Source organism: Vicia villosa, linkage group LG2, assembly GCF_029867415.1.
Source record: "Vicia villosa cultivar HV-30 ecotype Madison, WI linkage group LG2, Vvil1.0, whole genome shotgun sequence".
In the NCBI taxonomy this organism is placed as follows: domain Eukaryota; kingdom Viridiplantae; phylum Streptophyta; class Magnoliopsida; order Fabales; family Fabaceae; genus Vicia; species Vicia villosa.
The window spans coordinates 7,865,991-7,885,973 of record NC_081181.1 but is presented as its reverse complement, the minus strand read 5'-3'; the positions used below and the strand labels follow the sequence as shown (position 1 = coordinate 7,885,973).

Below are 19,983 nucleotides of genomic sequence, written 5' to 3'. Positions count from 1 at the left end.
GACTATGCCATGAATGAATGTACAATTACCAACCAATTATGCAATTAAGATCATCTCTACCATCTTAACATTCCGCATCTCACAATAATTCAACTCGATGAATTATCCACCAATTGTACACAACATTCACAACACATACATATCATTCACATATAAAAGGCCAATTAATCAATTACGATTCACAAAATCCAATTAACACTATTATCCATACTATCTCATGTCAATTCACATTTACCCCCTATATATATATATATATATATATATATATATATATATATATATATATATATGAATATACACATTATCAAAACAACATCATTGACATAGCAATATATTATTCTCAACATAAATATTCGAGCCAAAAACACAATTACAGACAAATTCTCAAAATACTGTAATTTACCGATAAACCGAATAAGTTATTCAAGTCCAAACATAATCTGATTAAGTAGACTCATCGCAATTAATTCAATTATTAGTTTAACCAATTAATATCAAACTATATTAATTTATTTCACTTCTATTTCTATTCCATTTCCACTTTCTAGCATTCTATTGCTCAAGACCATTTTTATTGAAAAGAATATCGCGCTAGCTTTCTAACGCTTCGAACGGAGACTTAAACGGAGTTACGGTTCAAAAGTTATGAATTTTTAAAGTTTCTACAAAAAAGTAAACACAGACACCATACACTGACAACTCTAAACATGTCAGAATTACGCGAAACAATTAAAATATGACTCGTAATAACTCGAAACAACTCCGACAATTTTATTGACAACTCTAACAACTGTATTGAAAACTCTATCAAAATTGAAAATAACTTTTGTTAGCCACATAACTTAATTATATATCTCTAATTTAAAACTCCTAAATATATATAATAATAATAATAATAATAATAATAATTATTATTATTATTATTATTATTATTATTATTATTATTATTATTATTATATATTAGTATATAGGAATATATTGTATTGTATGTTTGAAACTCCAGAACGAGTACGAAGCGCAACAGTAACTATATTCATGATACTACTACCAACTATTATCCTGATACTACTAAGTATCAATTTCTTAACATATTAAAACCAAAAAAAACCGTATCACTTGCAATCTACAATATAAGAAAGTTTGATGTTCTGCCAAATACTAAAATGCCCTTCTTCTTCTCTATTACGCCACGTGGATGTCTTATGCATCCAGGATTCAAATTGTTTTGTTACTTGCTTTTCCTAATTTCCTAATAAAAGTTGAATAAACTTTTTGTTCTCTCTCAAAGCTTAACATTTATTTCAATACTCTCTCATTCATTCTCTCTCATTTCTTTCTCTTTCTTCAACTTCAAAACTCAACCTCTCTGGCATCCTCTCTCTAACTACTAGATTTTTGTTAACATTTGGGTTTTGTTTTTATGTTTCAGATCTGATAAATCATTGATTTTTCAGATTTGTGAAAAGTATCATTGATGTTTTTTAGATCTGTGATATCAAAGAAGATCCATTTGGTTTTTAACTTCGCGATTTTATTGTTTTCCAGGTTCTTCGGGTTTAATCTCTGGGTTTCTAACTTCCTTCTTCGTCAACAACAACCAGTGATTTGTTGGTAAAATATAAAGGTATGATTATGTGAGAAATAAAACAATTGGAAAAATATAGGGTTTTCATTTTGTTGGTGTTGATAATGAAAATGGAACAATTTGTGGTCAGGATTTTTATATTTGAATATGGGTTTGATGATTTTGAGTTATAAACTTATAATATATAATTTTTTGGGTACTGTGATGGATTTTTTTGGTTTTTAATGTTGTTCCTTCATATTTGATATATCTATATACAATAAGCATGAAGCATTTTTACTTGATGAGACTGAGATTAATTTTAAGTTGGGTTATATTTTATTGAAACTTATTTTGGTTTGATTCGCTGTAGATTTGGAGATGAAAAATCACGGGAATAGCTGATGAAGCAACAACAAACACACCGCCTGAATCCTCAACCACTGCGCCCAAAAATTATTTTCCACCTTTCTTCATTTTCTTTGCACTACAAGGTTGATATTCCTTTTAATAAGCTAAATCCGCCATTATTTTTAAGCTTTCTGCATAGTTGTGTTGATAATGTGATTTTGACTTTCAAACTGAGAATATAGATTTACAAATTCCAGTAAACAATTTTAGAAAACTATTTCAGGATTTGAAAAGAGGGCAAGAAAAATGTAAAAAAAAATGAGTTCTGGAAATTTTTTCCGGCAACCACCGTGCCGGACCGCCGCGCGCCGACGGTAATGTTCATCTGCTCCACCGTCGAGCTTCATAACATCCTCGCTCTATGAAGCTTTTTCCTACTGGGTTGTTTTTTTTCTTTAATGTTAATTTTTGTTTTATGGAGAGAGGAGAAGAGAGAGAGAGGGAGAGAAAAGATATTAAGAATGATGATGATTTTATGAAAAAATAAATAAAAGATTTTGTTGGAAATATGGAAAAGAGATTCTACAGCATGCGAGATCTTTTTCTTCAAATATATTGTGGAGAGAGTTGATTTCTCAACCAACATTAAGGACAAGTGTAATTTGTTTTCCTATTTTTCATTTTATGGTATATTTGTCTATAACTTTTCATCACAAACCTACATTTTTGCCTCTATATTCATGTCTCACAATAGGATTGAAAGTTTAATAAATGGGACATTAAAAACTTTTTATCAGATACTTATTTTTTAATTAAACACATGTGGACTCAGTATCAGCAAAAAGTTAAAAAGTATGAATAGCCTCACTTTACCATAATGGTTTTGTGATACTACATCTTTTTAAGTGAAGTTTGATCCAAACACTCTACATATGATATGACACACTCATGATGACTTATTTCTTCCAACTTTTTACAGTTTCCCATTTACAACTTTTGTCACAACTTCCAATGTTTCACGTTTCACGGATCCCTACCACGACTATTTTGTTTTGGTACCTAAAGAACTATGGCTTACTGAAATGTCTATGGTCTAAACAAATAACAAAACTTCTATCAACTATTGAAAATGTAAGCACATTTCTATGTCATTAACAATATAAAAAAAATCATTGTTCTTGAAAATACCATTAATATATATATATATATATATATATATATATATATATATATAAAATTCATCTTCCACTATTTATTATTGCTTTCTTACAATCATCACGTTTCATTCAGCTTGTATGCTTTGTCAAAATTTTTAAAATTGCTTCTTGGAAAGACAAATATAATATTATCAATTAATTTTAAAAAAAAATTTGGAAAGACAAATATTTGCTTTCCTCTTCTATTATTCTATTGACAGTATGGTGCAAACTGCCTTTTCCTGCTTCTCTATTCCAATGCTTTTTCCATATTGTGTTGTCAAATCATCATTTTTTTTCCTCATTTCTTTTATTCATTATAGTACAACATAATCTCAATCTTTCATGTATTTTTTTTTTGTCACTGCATCATACAAAGACCTAAATATATCAAACATAAAGAAAAAGAAGATTGCGATTAAAGAGTAAAAATTGGTGGACCTAAATATATCATTATTTAATTTTTATTTATATATTTTTCTAAAATAAATAAAAACATAATAGTTTATATTATTTTCTTAAAGACTCCATATCTTTAATTTTTTATTAATTTTAAAATTAAACAAATTTAATATTATTTTGAATTTTAGAAATTTTATTTTCTTGCTCTTAATATTTACGAAAAAAATCTATATATTTATTTTTTAGTAAGAAAAAATTATTCAAAATCTTTTAAAAAAATTAATATCTTTTATTTACTTTTAAGAGAAGTACATGATTGTTTTCTATTATTTTTTTTTTGAGATTTGAACAAAATATCTCTTTTGTTTGGAAATACACGTATCAAATCAATTTTAAATAAAAACACTCTTTTTTTAATGCAACTTTTTCAAATCTATTCAATCATTTCCTATCTTAAAAAATTATTTTGTCATTATAAAAAGTCTTATTTTTCTAAAATAATAAATCTATTAAATCTAAATTTTTGTGTAAAATATTAATACATTTATAAAAACATAAAAATCACATTATATATATATATATATATATATATATATATATATATATATATATATATATATATATATATATATATATATATATAATTGATGCATATATATATAAAAAATGCACACTTCATAAATATTTAAACGTGTTTATAAAAATATGTCATTTTAGTTAAATTTCTAAGTTTTTTTTATTAAACGATCTTATTGATCTAAATGTTTTTACAGGTACCAGACATTTTTCTATACATTCAATTATTATTTTTTCACGGGTACCAGACATTTTTCTATACATATTCAATTATTATTTTTCACGAGTACCTGATTTTTTTCTATACATTCAATTATTAATTTTTTACGAGTACCAGATATTTTTCTATTAAAAAATATATATCTAAAACAAATGCGCGTCCCGTACCAGAACCCGTGCATTATGTACGTGTTTTATTATTTTTGACCCAACTCAATCACTTCTCCACAATTAATGCATTATGTACCAAAAAATAGTTTTCCTTCTTTCAATGCTTGATGAGTTTATGGATTTTTTAATAACTTCTTATATGCTTAAAATTTAAAAGATTTATTTTAATATTAAATTATATAAAGATAAGAGCAATGTTAAATAGCACGACTCATTCATCCACGAAATATGACGATTGGCTAAATAAGGGATGAAATAAAATAAATAAGAAAGAGAAAAGTGGAAAATGATTATTATATGGGTGAGAGAAAATTGGAAAATAGTGGTAACATGTTTCATCCAAGGGTTGCTATTAATTCGTTTGAATTCGTACGTGTTGGTTGTCGTACCAACAAGCATTTTCCTAAAGATAATACTTACAAGATTTACAAGATTTGTTTTAATATTTATATGTTTTTATACGGAAAAAAATTTATGATATTTTGTATTAATTTATGGTAGCTAATAAATTTTAATTAATTTGATTAATTTAATTACCATTTAATATCTTATTATTCAGTATCATTTACTATCATAATAGTCATTTTAATGATTTTGGTAGTAAACAATTTTAATGTTAAAGTTTTTTTGTTGATAAAATAGACTTAGCCAACAAAAATAAATGATTTTATTTTAAGGTTCAAAACACATTCCAATGCAATAAAATGTAATAATTTCGAAAATAAAGATTGAAAAGATATTACTTTCAAAGACTTATAATCAATTAAATAAATCAAAATACTGCATATGAAAAAGTCAAGTAAAATAATTGGTTGAAATTGATATGGGATATGTAAATTTTAAAAAAATATATATATAAGAAAATAATATATAAGAAAATTTATGCTTCTAAAATGAAATTAATAATATTTTTAAGTTAGTTTTAGTGTATAAAATGTAATGCAAAAATAAGATTATGTTTTACTAAACCTTTTGTACATGGAACATGGAGTTATTGATCAAAATATTGATTATTAACGGGACATGAAATTACTGATCAAAATATTGATTATTAACGGGACATGAAGTTACTGATCAAATTTTTTTTTAAGATACACGAGTCATGATGATACATACATTGATTCCAATGCATGATTTGGCTAAAATATAATATAGTATTCAATATTTTAAATCTTTCCTTAGAAACACAAATATTTTATCTCAATTTTCTCTTTCTTCATAAATTTCAAATTCAAATAATATTCTTCTACTCCTAATGAGTTAATATATCTTCCTATCTTTTATTCTTATTTTCAAATATTATTTTCTTTTTTATATTCATAAGATTTCTCTTTAATTTTTCTCATATTTTTTTCATTCATAATTTTTTTAGCTTTTATTTTTTATTATATTTTTTTATCTTCTATTATTCACATATTTTATATTAAAATTTTTTATTGATCTAAATGTTTTTACGGGTACCAGACATTTTTCTATACATTTAATTAATTTTTTTAAGGGTACCAGACATTTTTCTATACATTCAATTATTATTTTTTCACGGGTACCAGACACTTTTCTACACATTCAATTATTATTTTTTCACGGGTACCAGACATATTTCTATACATTCAATTATTATTTTTTAACAGGTACCAGATATTTTTCTATTAAAAAATATACATTTGAAACAAATGCGCGTCCCGTACCAGAACCCGTGCGGACACACGGGTTTGTTACTAGTTTTATCTTAAAGTTTAAAATAAATTTTGCAATCTCTTGCAACAGCCCCAATAAAACCAACTACACTCTAAACACATCACTATTCAGAATAGGAGTACTGATGGATTGGAAAAATTAAGGTCAAAAGAATTCAACTAATCAAGTCTCCAATAATGGAATATTCTCTTATTATTTTAATATTTCTAATCATTTAACATCAGGTAGTGATTCAAACTATTAGTATACTTCATCTGGATTAAAACAACCAAAGAGCAGACACACTTATATATTACTGTATTGCTTTAATGTGAACGATATTCACTTAGACAAATACTTTGTTCAATCATATTCAAAAACATTTCAGCCACCACGTTATGAAATTTCTCTAAGAACTAAGATTCCTAATCAATTACAAAAATCATGGAAATTTAGGGGTTTCACTCTAAACATGTCAAAATCTAGAAATTAAAGAACAAATTTCCTAAATCATGTTAATCTACCCATTGACCCAATCATACTAACCCATAATAATAAGGATCCCCCTTACCTCTTTGATTCTTCAAACCCTAGTTGCTCCTAGTTCTTCTCCTTTTCCTTTTTCTTCTTTTCTTTCTTTCTTCCTTTCTCAGTTTCTCTCTCTCCGAAAAATGAAAATAAAATGAATGGAAAAAGTGGTACCCCTCCTCATTAACCCTTACTAACTATACCATATGGGCCTAAATATAACACCTCCTACTTACTCCTAACAGCACTAAAAAGCCCAATATAATATATACTATTTATTATTTCTATTTTAGCTACTAAATTAGATAACACAACTAATTAAATAGACACAATTATACACACCAAGTTAATTAATATAACCAATTATTATCTCAATTAACTAATTAAGCATACTTAACACCAATACATACATAATCAATTAAATTAATTATTGTATCACATAACAATTAGATAAATAATCAACACACCAAATAAAATAAAATAATATAATAAAATAAATACGGATAAAATCCTCTAATAACTCAATGTCTCATATTTCCGGTCTAATCTTAATTACTCGGAAAATTCTCAAAACTCTAAATATTAACTCATTAATATTTCTAATACTAAAAATATTAAAATTTTCGACTAAATATTGATCCGCTATCCCGAACTAATACCGACTAAGTCGTCCCAAAACGCGAAAATTTCAATAAACATCATAAATGACTAAATTAAGCAAATAATTATTAAAAACACCAAATAATATAATTACTAATATAATTAATAAAGATATTAATAAAAATCGGGATGTTACATAACGTGCCTTACTTTGAATACAATAGCTTGTAAATTCGGAGGCGACTGTGAGTTTAGCTCATCCAAAAAGAAATATGCCTAACACATGATGTATGGCGCCACGATCCTAATTTTCTGTTTCCATGATTGAGATGTATAAGGTATAATTCCACACAAAGATTATCCAACGGTGATTAATCTCTATACCCATGATTAGTGTGTGAAATGAGTATTGATTGATTCCGACATTTCGAAGGATATCATTTATTGAGAGGCTTTACAAAGATTGAAGTTAGACCCTGACCTCTTCCAACAATTCAAAGGATTATTAGTTGGGTTTACAGGAGAGTAAATGCAAGTCTCGGGTTATGTCACCATCAAGACGACCCTCACAAAGGACATGAAGGCTGACCTTCAACGCCTTTTAGGCGGTTTCATGGAAAGCTGTATTTGACCAGGAAACACCCATTGAACAACAAAAAATTTGGCGTAGTAAAGAGGGGTCAAGAATTAACGAACACTACTACAAATAAGGGAAAAGATAGTGTTTTTTGGGCATAGACAACGCTTAAAAGCGTTGCCTATACTGGCGTTGCAGTAGGTAAAGACAACGCTTTTTTTATATGCAAAAGTGCTGCCTTAGGTCCCCTTTAGGCAGCGCTTCGTTTGAAACGCGTTTCTATTGTCAACTTTAGGTAGCGCTTTTTATTAAAAAACGCTTTCTTTTGACCCCTTTTAGACAACGCTTTTTTAAAATGCTGTCTAATGTCTCTTTTAGTTCTCTTTTAGACAGCACTTTCTTTAAAAGCGCTTTTTGTTCTCCAATCATAGATAGCACTTTGGTTTACAAAACGCTTGCTACTTTCCACTTAGGCAGCGTTTTTTTGTTAAAAGCGCTGTCTATTGTCTCATTTAGGAAGCACTTTTTTTAAAAGCATTGTCTATTGTACACGTATATGGCAACATTTTTTTGGTTAAAGTGTTGGCATAAGTCTTATTTTTTAATTAAATGGCATCATATTTTTTAAAAGCACTGGCACAACATGAAAATTCATATTTTGGTATATATTCCAAATTTATTACCAATATATATATATATACAGCAGATAGTTTTTGATATATATTTCAAATTTTCATATTACCAATATATATATATATACCAACACTAGCTAAACAACTATGAACTTGTGATGGCTAACCGATTTGATCATTTTCTCATTTTTCTCAGCATATATACCAACAGATAGTGTTCGATCATTTTTCTCATGATTTGATAAATTTGTGATTTTTATATGACAATATGGTGTAAGGTCACAAAATATTATAGATTAGACGAGTAGAGGCATAATTGAAGTAAATGGAAATTTAGAAAGAAATTGATGGAAAGGATAGAAATGGGGCGCCACACTCTTTCTATGAATTAGAAAGGATGATAAGCCTAAATGAAGATCACCACAAAAAACTTGGTTTCTTGATAAGATTAAAGTAAGGTTCAATCCTGAACCAAAGGAGCAATGCTCTCAAATCACACAATGTATTTGTTTAACGAAATTCAACTTGATTTTTCATTCATGTTTAGCTCCCTATTTATAGGTAAAGGGTGGCTTACAATAATAACTCAAGAGACTTTACAACTTCAGCCCATTATCCTATCATTAATGGCTTGGGAATGAAAAATCACACATTAAAGGTGGCGGAGAAAGTGGATATTCATTGCCTTGATGAATCATTGCAATTTATAGCCACTTTGATTAATGCATCACCACCTTTATCTTTCTCCCTTCTTAAAGGTTTTGCCTATTCATTTCTTGAGCCCATTATTTAATTAGAAATATAAAAGCCACGAAATTTCTAAGCTTTAAGAGCCTTAGAATATTTAAAAACACACTAAAAATTAAAAACAAGTGTTTTGGGCCAAAATTTGACAACCTGAGCCCTAACACATTTTATTTGGAGCACTTTTTTTATATGTTTCCTTCCACATGCTTAGTGAACTCATGATCTCATCAACTTGTCTGCTACACATATCAACAACTTTTAGTAACTTGTTATCTCTATCTTTTGCACCTATCTGAAACAAAACCAACAAATTAAAAGGCATCATAAGAGAAACAATAAGGAGCCGATTAATAGACGTGCACAAAGTCTAATATTTGGACCTCAATCCTCGTGGAGATCCTTTAGAGGACAGTCTGATGCCCATGGAGGAACTGTCAATTATTCAGATAGGCACCAAAGAGCACCAAACTACCCAGATTGGGACAATGCTTCAAGAGGACGAAGAAGTTGGGATTGTGCATCTACTATGGAAGAATATGGATTTTTTCCTTGGCACCAACAAATATATCCACAATAGACCCATATTTTGTTTGTCATGTCAGAATAAGTAAAAAAGTTGTTGGAGGCGAGATTTATCCAGCAAATTAAGTATCTGGGGTGGTTGGTTAACATAGTACTAATGGTGAAAAGAACTCGAAAATGTTGCAAATGTGGATTTCAAGGATCTCAATAAGCCATGCCCTAAAGATCCTTGTCCGTTACTCAACATTAATATGCATATTGACGATGTGTTAGGTTTCAAAACGTTAATTTTCAGTGATTAGGATGATCCCCATTAACCCCCCAAAAATAACATTCACGGCGAATTAGAGCGATGAGAATTACGACGTCGTGCCTTTCGGTTTGAAGAATGCATGAGCAACATACCATAGACTCATGGATACTGTGTATTTCAATTAGATAGGTCAGAACCTTGAAGTATATATTGATGATTGGCATCAGTGAGAAGGTTCAACATCCGGCTATATCCAAATAAATGTTCGTTCGGGGTGCGAATGGGAAATTTTTGAGTACATGTTAAAAAAGTGGGGTATCGAGGCAAATCCAGATAAATATCGGGCGATTATTAACATGAGAAGCCCAACCTCTGTGAAAGAAGTTCAACAGGTGACCGAAAGGATTGCAACACATTATAGATTCTTGTTTTGTGACAAATCTATCCTTTTTTTGCAATACTAAAGAAGTCGGAAAGCTTTCAATTGATAGGAAAGTGTGAAAAGGATTTTCAATATTTAAAGATGTTCCTATCAGCTCCACCCATTCTTACCTACCCCAAGGAAGAAGCTCCGTTAATTCTGTACTAACCTGTCACTGATAAGGCTTTAAGCTCAATCCTTGTCCAGGAGGGTGTAATACCCTAATTTCCCCATTGATATTTAAATAGAAGTCAGAGTAACTAAAATTTCAATCAACAAGAATTAGGATGTTACATCTTCAACATCAGACAATTTTCTCAAACATTTAACAAATGGATACATAACACACTTATTCGGATGAACCGATATCACAATCATCATGGTGTTCAACTTCACTTTATTAATGCAACAGAAATAATTCAAAATGTATCAGTCATCATCTTCAACAACTTAAAACCAACATCACAACAAATAAAAGAGAGTTTAAATTCTCTCACAATCTTTCAAAAATAATTCATAATATAATAACAAAACAAGCATTCATCACCGGTGTTACGTATCAGAGCAAAACTCGATTCAATCTACGCAATACTAGGCGCCACTCCATACCTCAAGCGACTCTAATTTTTGTCACCTGCGCGTTAGCCACATAGAGGTAACATTCAAACAGAAGGGGTGAGATATCATAACAATATAAACAAAAATATGATAATGAGTAGATAAAGTATGGCATACATAATTATAATATTCATACTTCATGCATCTCACCAAATCACATCGCAGTTCCAACAATCACATTTTACGATCATACAATTTACATCTTATTCATCCACAACATCACAAAATGCAATGAGATCGACTTCTTTGACTACATGAATATGGTACCATAACACGTCGCTTTTTGACATATAAGGCCACATCTCTTTTTTCCATAAAAGGCCACATCGCTATTTGCCATAAAATGCCACATCGCTATTTGCCATTTTGGCCACATCGCTTCGAAATGCATGCAACTCTATCATGTGACAACAACTTATGCATTAACACAACAAACATCCAAAAAATATGCAACCACAGGCCACGTCTTCCACATCTCTTATTCATACATCGTCATAACATCATTACGTCAAGAAATCCCATCAGAATCCTCTCATCATAACAACATCAATTCATCATATTAACCATTCCTCATCACATGTTTAATACTTACATATATCATCATAATAACATCAAACATCATAATAATTATACCTCATCACATGTTTCATACATACATATATCATCACAATAACATCAACATCATAACACACAAGTCAAGTAACAACATTGCACGATTAATTCAACTTCTTAATAAAAGCATATTTATTGTTAATTCATCACAAGACATCATTATCTCATCATAAGGAAAATACATATCATCATCTCGATAGCATTGTATCTTCATAAGGAAAATATACATCAAGTTATACCACAACATGGTTACGTCAATTCATAGCAAAGAGCATACTTCATATATTAACACTACATAGTTCATCACTTAAGCCTAATAAAAATAATATGAGACTATATCATATGAATAATTTTATTAAATCATGGTATAGTTCATTGCGTTATCTTTCCAACACTTCGAATGGTGCATCAATCGGAGTCCGGAAACTCAAGTTATGGTCTTTACAAAAATCTGTCAAAAATTGGATGTTGTGAGCCGACGCATAGATTTCACAAGTCGACGCATGGATAATTCTGTCCCCCTCGGGTTCACTCAGGCCAACCCTATGGTCGACTCATACTGAGTATCTTTTCTGCATGAGCCGACGCATAAATTCTTTGAGTCGACGCATGGCTGTTAAAAGCTGAATTTTTTCTGTGATTTTGGGTTTCTAGGGCTGCGATTTCTTGACCCCAAAACCCATTTTTCCATAATTTTAACACCAAAAAAATTCTATATTCTACACAAATTGGACATAAACATTTCCCCATCATCATTCTCATCAATTTCACAACAAATTCATCAAATGTAAAAGATTCACACATCATTCATCAAACATTCAAAATTCAATTTACCCATCAAAATCCCAAATTCATACAAAACATGAACATGCTAATTATACAACCTAATTCTACCATGACCCATCATCATATAATCCCTTATAGTGTTAGAACTCAATCCTTACCTTAGTGTTCTTGGTTCTCTACGAAATCTCCTTGCCCTAGTCTTCGTGTTCTCCCTTTCTCTGGTTTCACAATCGATACGAATATATTCTCTCTCTTGTTTTTCCAATATAAGCCCTTAAACCCCTAATATGATAATCCCAATTTATCCTTCCTTATTCTTTTTATTATTTAATTAAATCTAATTTATTTATTTACTAACCATATTATTATTACTATTAAAATGATAATAACAACAATAATTCTACTAATATTCTAATATTTACTCATCCACTTCTATTCTCAATTTCCCACCGCAACTACCTTATTCTAAGATTTCTACCCCCACAAGCCACATCATAACACACACATCATATCACATCACCTATTTTTAAATATAAATAAATACGATAAAAACGGGACATTACAAAGGGCGTAGACAGAGAGAATATGATTTTCTTCATCAACAAGATTCTAAAAGGGGCCGAGTTACACTATCAAAAGATAGAAAGATTAGCCTAGACGAATGTTATAATGACGAAGAAAATGATGCCTTATTTCAAGGGACACCAAATCATCGTTAAACCGGACTACCTGGTCAAACAAGTGCTAAAAAAATACATATTTAGCAAGAAGGATGGTTTCATGGTCGGTGGAACTTTCCGAGTATGATATATCATTTGTATCACGAAGCAATATTAAATCTCTAGCCCTGACAAATTTCTTAGTCGAATTTAGTATGTCGGTTGAAGCTGGATCCCCACACCTTTGGGTCTTATGGGTGGACGGGTCTTCTAACCTAATAGGAAGCGGGGCATGAGTTGTGCTAGAGGGACCTGACAAAATACTCTTAAAATAGTCGTTACATTTTAACTTCCGAGATAATAATAACCAAACCGAGTACGAAGCCAATATAGCGGGAATGAAGTTAGCCCGTGAGATGAAAGCCACTCACATCAAATTTTAAATGCAATCTAAGAAGTCGAACCAAGCTAATGGTAAAAGTTTGTTTTGTATATGAGATTTTTTAATTTTAACAATTGTTTAATTTAAAATTAATTAAATATAAAAATAAGTAATACGTTAAATTTTATAAGGTTGAAATCTGAACTTTTATAGGAACATAAATCGTCCATATGGTATGAGATAAAATAATACTCACACAAATGAAATGTTTTTATCACACAAAATCTAAAACAGACAAAACGTCAACGCAGCTGTGGATTTGAGGTTTGGAACACATGTGTATGAAAATCATGAAAGTAGCTAAACTAAAATATTTTTAGAAAACAACCAAATAAGAGAATGTAAGAAACCAGCATGTTTTAAGCCTAACTGATAGAGAATTGAATCATGTATGCATGTGATTAGGTTATATTTTGACCTATTGCGATTGCTTGTAGAAAAAACATTTATTTCCTTGAGAACGTCTTAATTTTGAATAAACATATATCTACCCTGAAGGACACTAAATAATGTGATAATAATAAAATAATGTGAAAACGAGAAGTTCCTTGATTGTCGTCAAAAGAAAAGGAAAAATCACAAACCTTAGGTACTTTACATATATATTTTTTTCAATAGATTAGGTACTTTACATATGATAGGCGCTGTTTTCCACTGTATTTACCTTTAAAAATATAGTTCTACTAGTAACTATCATATGTTTTCAAAACAATAACATGATCCAAACACACAAGAGATTGACAGTTAATTAACTAAGTGACCAAACACAATATGACCTTCAACATAATCTAAACAAACATAACATCATTGTTGTGAATTACGATGTCAAGAACAAAATATAATAGGAATTAGGGAAGAGAAGAAGAACACAACAATTGGTTATAACTGCTATTCTTTTACTTTCTCTTAGAAAATAAGATTACAAGTTTACAAGAATAACAAATAACCTCTCTCACCCTAAATTAGGATTTGCAGCTTAGCAATGATGAGAGACTAGTATGTTATTTATAATAAAACCTAACATACTAACTAATGGGCTTTTTCAGGAAGGTCCATTACACAAGCCAACTTAATAAACAAGCTAACTTAACAAATTAGGGTTTAAACACTAAAACCTAATTTATCATGCTAACAACCCTAGCATCTTCGACACCTGCATGCTCGACCCATCTTCGACTACAACATGCACACTTCGACACCAACATGTGAACAACCTTCGACTTCATGCTTAACTCTGTCGAACTGTCGAACTAAGAAGCTACCCTTCGACCATACTAGAGTTCGATCTAATATCTCACAAATCTCCACCTTGGATCTAACTCTACAACATCAGGGGAACAAACTAGCTTTCTTCATGCAGCTTTATCAACTGCATACAGTGGAAAAACTTGCAACTCGACAATGTCTTGGTGATCATATCAGCAGCATTGTCTTCAGTCGAAACCTTCAGCACTTGGACTTCTCCATGCTCGATTACTCCTCTGACGAAATGGAGCCTCACATCAATGTGCTTAGTTCGCTCATGATAGGCTGAATTCTTCGACAGGTGTATTGCACTTTGACTATCACATTTAACAGTGATACCGCGACCTTGAAGTTTCAGCTCCTTCGCAAAACCTTCAAGCCACAATGCTTCTTTCACAGCTTCAGTTAAGGCAATATACTCCGCTTCAGTGGTTGATAGAGCAACAACCTTCTGAAGTGTTGCTTTCCAACTAATTGTTGTGCCAAACATAGTGAAAACATATCCAGAAATAGACTTTCTAGAATCCATACAACCTGCATAATCAGAGTCGACATATCCTTCGATTAATGTTTTACTACCTTCACCCAAGGCTCCACCATAAATTAGGACTCTATTTAGAGACCCATTTATGTACCTTAAAATCCACTTCAATGCTTGCCAGTGAGCCTTTCCAGGATTCACCATGTACCTGCTTACAAGACTTATTGCGTATGCTATGCCGGGTCTAGTACAGACCATAGCATACATCAAAGAACTGACTATATTAGCATATGGGATGCTATTCATATAGGCTCTTTCGACATCAGTACTAGGACACTGATCAATACTCAGCTTGAATTGAGGGTTTGTTGGAGTCACAACTGGCTTCGAATTTGACATACCAAACTTTTCGAGAATCTTCCGTAGATATGCCTCTTAAGATAAGCATAACTTTGACTTCTTTCTATCTCTTCGAATGTCAATTCCAAGAATCCTGGAAGCAGCTCCCAGATCCTTCATATCGAACTCCTTATTGAGTTCAACCTTCACCCTTGTCACATCTTTAACATTGTTGCTTGCTATGAGAATATCATCCACATAAAGCAGCAAAATAACAAATGAATTACCATGTCGAAATCTGAAGTAAACGCAGTGGTCGAACTGACTTCTAATGAAACTTATGCGTGCCATGAACTTGTCGAATCTCCTATTCCACTGTCGAGGAGATTGTTTCAGCCCATACAAAGATCTCTTTAACTTGCACACATAATCTTCCTTCCCCTTTTCGACATACCCTTCAGGTTGCCTCATCAGGATCGTTTTATCTAGATCACCATACAAGAACGCAGTTTTCACATCCATCTGTTCTAGTTCAAGATCGAACTATGCCACCATGGCAAGCAACATTCGAATGGACCTATGCTTCACAACGGGAGAAAACACATCATTAAGGTCGATACCTTCTTTCTGTGTGAAACCCCTTGCAACTAACCTTGCCTTGTATCTTTTCGACGCCACTCCTTCAATTCCTTCCTTAACTTGCCCCAGCAGGTTTCTTGATCAGTTCCCAAGTATGATTATCATGAAGAGATTTCATCTCATCATCCATGGCCTTCAGCCATTTAGTCTTATTTCGACTCCTCATAACTTCCTTGTAGTCTCTAGGTTCTTCGTCTAGAACCTCACTTGCAGAGATTAAGGCATAAGCTATAAGATATGCATACCCAAGCCTCTGAGGTGCCTTGATGACTCTTCTTGACCTATCTCTCGACAATAGGTAGTCATCTTCAGTTTCCTCAACTTCCTCAGCATCTTCTGCTTCTTCTTCGACTTCATCAGGGATATGCAATTCAGCATCAACATGCTCCACCTCAACAGGAATCTCTACATGTTCCAGCTCTTCGTCATATGTTTCTGTACTTCGACCAACATCATCAGTTTTCTTAAAAGCAATTTCAGCTTCATTTAAAACTACATCTCGACTGGTGATACACCTTATGTGATCTGGCTCTAGGCACCATAGCCTATAAGCTTTGACTCCTTCAGGGTATCCCATGAACATGCATTTCAGAGCTCTAGGTTCGACCTTGTCTTGCCTAATGTGAGCATAGGCTACGCAGCCAAATACTCTCAGTTTATCAAGATCTGGTGGATGTCCCGACCAAACTTCTTCAGGTGTCTTCATACGATGTCGAAGGACATCTGTTTATCAGATATGTTGCTATCGAAATAGCCTCAGCCCAGAACACCTTCTTTATGCTAGCACTAGTCAACATGCATCTGACTCTCTCCAAAATAGTTCGATTAAACCTTTCAGCCAAACCATTTTGCTGTGGAGTACCTGCAGTAGTTCTGTGCCTTGCAATACCAGAGGCAGCACAAAAACTGTCGAATGCCTCATTGCAAAATTCAAGGCCATTGTCGGTTCTCAACCTCTTGACCTTTCTGCCAGTCTGATTTTCAACCAGAGTCTTCCAACTTTTGAAATTCTCAAAAGTTTCATCCTTAGTCTTCTGGATGAATACCCATAGTTTTCTAGAATAATCATCTACTATGGATAGAAAATACCTTGCTCCGGAATGCGATGGACACCTTGCAGGCCCCCAAAGATCAGCATGGATGTAATCAAGGGATCCATGTGTTCTTTGTTTGCCTTTATTGAACTTCACTCTGCAAGATTTTCCAAGTACACAGGGTTCACAAAACTTCAGCTTTTCGACTTTGTCTCCACCAAGCATATTTTGTTTCCCTAATTCGACCAGACCCCTTTCACTGACATGGCCCAATCTCATGTGCCAGATTTCTGTCTTCGACAAAGGTTTCGTGGATGCAACATTTGTCAAACCACTTACAACTTCAACCTCAAGGGTATACAAGTCTTGTTTCTTTACGCCTCTCAAGACTTCTTTCGAACCCTTCATGACTCTTAGGATACTTTTCTCTCCTTGGAAAACATATCCTTTCTTGTCGAATTCACCAAGAGAGAGTAGATTTCTCTTCAAATCAGGAACATACCTGACTTCAATCAATAACCTTATTGACTCATCATGGAGTTTGAACCTCACAGATCCAACACCTGCAATCTTGCAAGCCTTGTTGTTTCCCAGCAATACTAACCCACCATCTTGATGACATAATTCCTCGAACAAGTCTTTGTTTGGAGTCATGTGCCAAGTGCAACCTGAATCCATAATCCACTCTCTTCTCGAGTCACTGCTTGAAACCACAAGAACATCAGATGATTCGAAATCATCTTGAACAATGGTTGCATTGCCATTATCCTTACCTCCATGATCTTTCAGGCGTTCCGGGCACACCTTTCTTGTGTGACATTCCTTCTTACAATGATAGCATCGAATGACAGATGCTTCGCCACTATAAGACTTCGACTGACTTTTGCCCTTCTTTTTGTCAAACTTACCATCCTTTCGTAAGAGTTTTCCTTTAACGGCCAAACCTTCGCCAACAGTCGAAGGTTTATGCTCCTTTCATTCGTTCAAGTCCTTAGAATACAGGGCTGATTGAACTTCTTCAAAGGTCAGGGACTCCCTTCCATACAGGAGAGTTTCTTTGAAGTGAGCATGTGATCGAGACAAAGAACACAATAGTAACAGCGCTTGATCTTCATCATCGATCTTCACATCAATATTTTCAAGATCAAGAATCAGCTTGTTGAACATATCCAACTACTCAGCCAACACTTTGTCTTCAATCATCTTGAATGAATACAAAGCTTGCTTCAGGTAGAGTCGATTTACCATCGATTTGATCATATACAAACTTTTAAGTTTCACCCATAACCCTGATGCCGTCGTCTCCTTTGATACCTGCCGGAGAACCTTATCACCAAGGCTCAACAAAATTGCACTGTGTGCTTTCTCGATCATATTCGTCTTCTCCGCTGCCGTCAATTCTGCATTCATTGCTGCCTCTCCCTTCAACGCTTCCAAGCAACCCTGCTGAACCAGTAGGGCTTTCATCTTCAAGTGCCACAGACCGAAATCATTCGCTCCGGTGAACTTTTCAATCTCATACTTTGTTGAAGGCATCTTATCCACGCTCACCGCACCAATTTGTTATGAATTACGATGTCAAGAACAAAATATAATAGGAATTAGGGAAGAGAAGAAGAACACAAGAATTGGTTATAACTGTTATTCTTTTACTTTCTCTTAGAAAACAAGATTACAACTTTACAAGAATAACAAATAACCTCTCTCACCCTAAATTAGGATTTGCAGCTTAGCAATGATGAGAGACTAGTATGTTATTTATAATAAAACCTAACATACTAACTAATGAGCTTTTTCAGCAAGGCCCATTACACAAACCAACTTAATAAACAAGCTAACTTAACAAATTAGGGTTTAAACACTGAAGCCTAATTTATCATGCTAACAACCCTAGCATCTTCGACACCTGCATGCTCGACCCATCTTCGACTATAACATGCACACTTCGACACCAGCATGTGAATAACCTTCAACTTCATGCTTAACTCTGTCGAACTAAGAAGCTACCCTTCGACCATACTAGAGTTCGATCCAATATCTCACAATCATAGTTACAATTCAAGGGTTAAATATAGACAAATGATGTTTGTACATCAAAATCTTAGAATCATAAGATATAGTGCCGAAAATATTTTTATAAATAGCAACAATTTTCACCGATTTTATCATGTTGGATTATATAATAGTGCTGAGTATGAGAAAATATGTTATAAGAGTATTAGATTTTTATTATTGGGTCTTCAAAGAAAATGAATAGATTTATTGGTAAGAGTTAGCTTGCTAGTCGGTAACTGAATGATGGGTAGCCTAATAATACTTGTACTACTTTGAGTTATTCACTTTTCTACAAATTGTCTCTCCTATAAGTTGCCTACGGTTTCTCAATGGGAACTCTTTAAATTTATTCTTATTTCTAACAAAACAATCCCTTTTTCATATTCCTTTATATAATAATGGTAAAGCTTTCAAAAAGTTTTATAACATTTTTTGATAGTCCAAAATGTGAATATGTCTTTCTTTTTAGGTTTGACTTTGACTATATAAACAAGGGACAAACCAAATGCATAGCTTTTATTGAAGAATATGGAAGAAGAAAAATAAATTTATTATTCAGAAATAAATAAACATTATAATCAACACTTATTTTAAAACAAAAGGAGCAAATTTGAATGATTTACATGGAAGTGGATAA

At 32.3% G+C, this 19,983-nt stretch overlaps 1 long non-coding RNA gene across 1 annotated transcript; it reads left to right on the top strand.

Moving 5' to 3' along the window:
• The first annotated feature begins 1,127 nt into the window (after positions 1-1,127).
• Positions 1,128-3,356, top strand: LOC131649024 (uncharacterized). Its single transcript, XR_009298191.1, has 3 exons — positions 1,128-1,624; positions 1,938-2,058; positions 2,199-3,356. It is a non-coding gene; the product is annotated as an uncharacterized LOC131649024 (long non-coding RNA).
• Positions 3,357-19,983: the final 16,627 nt, after the last annotated feature.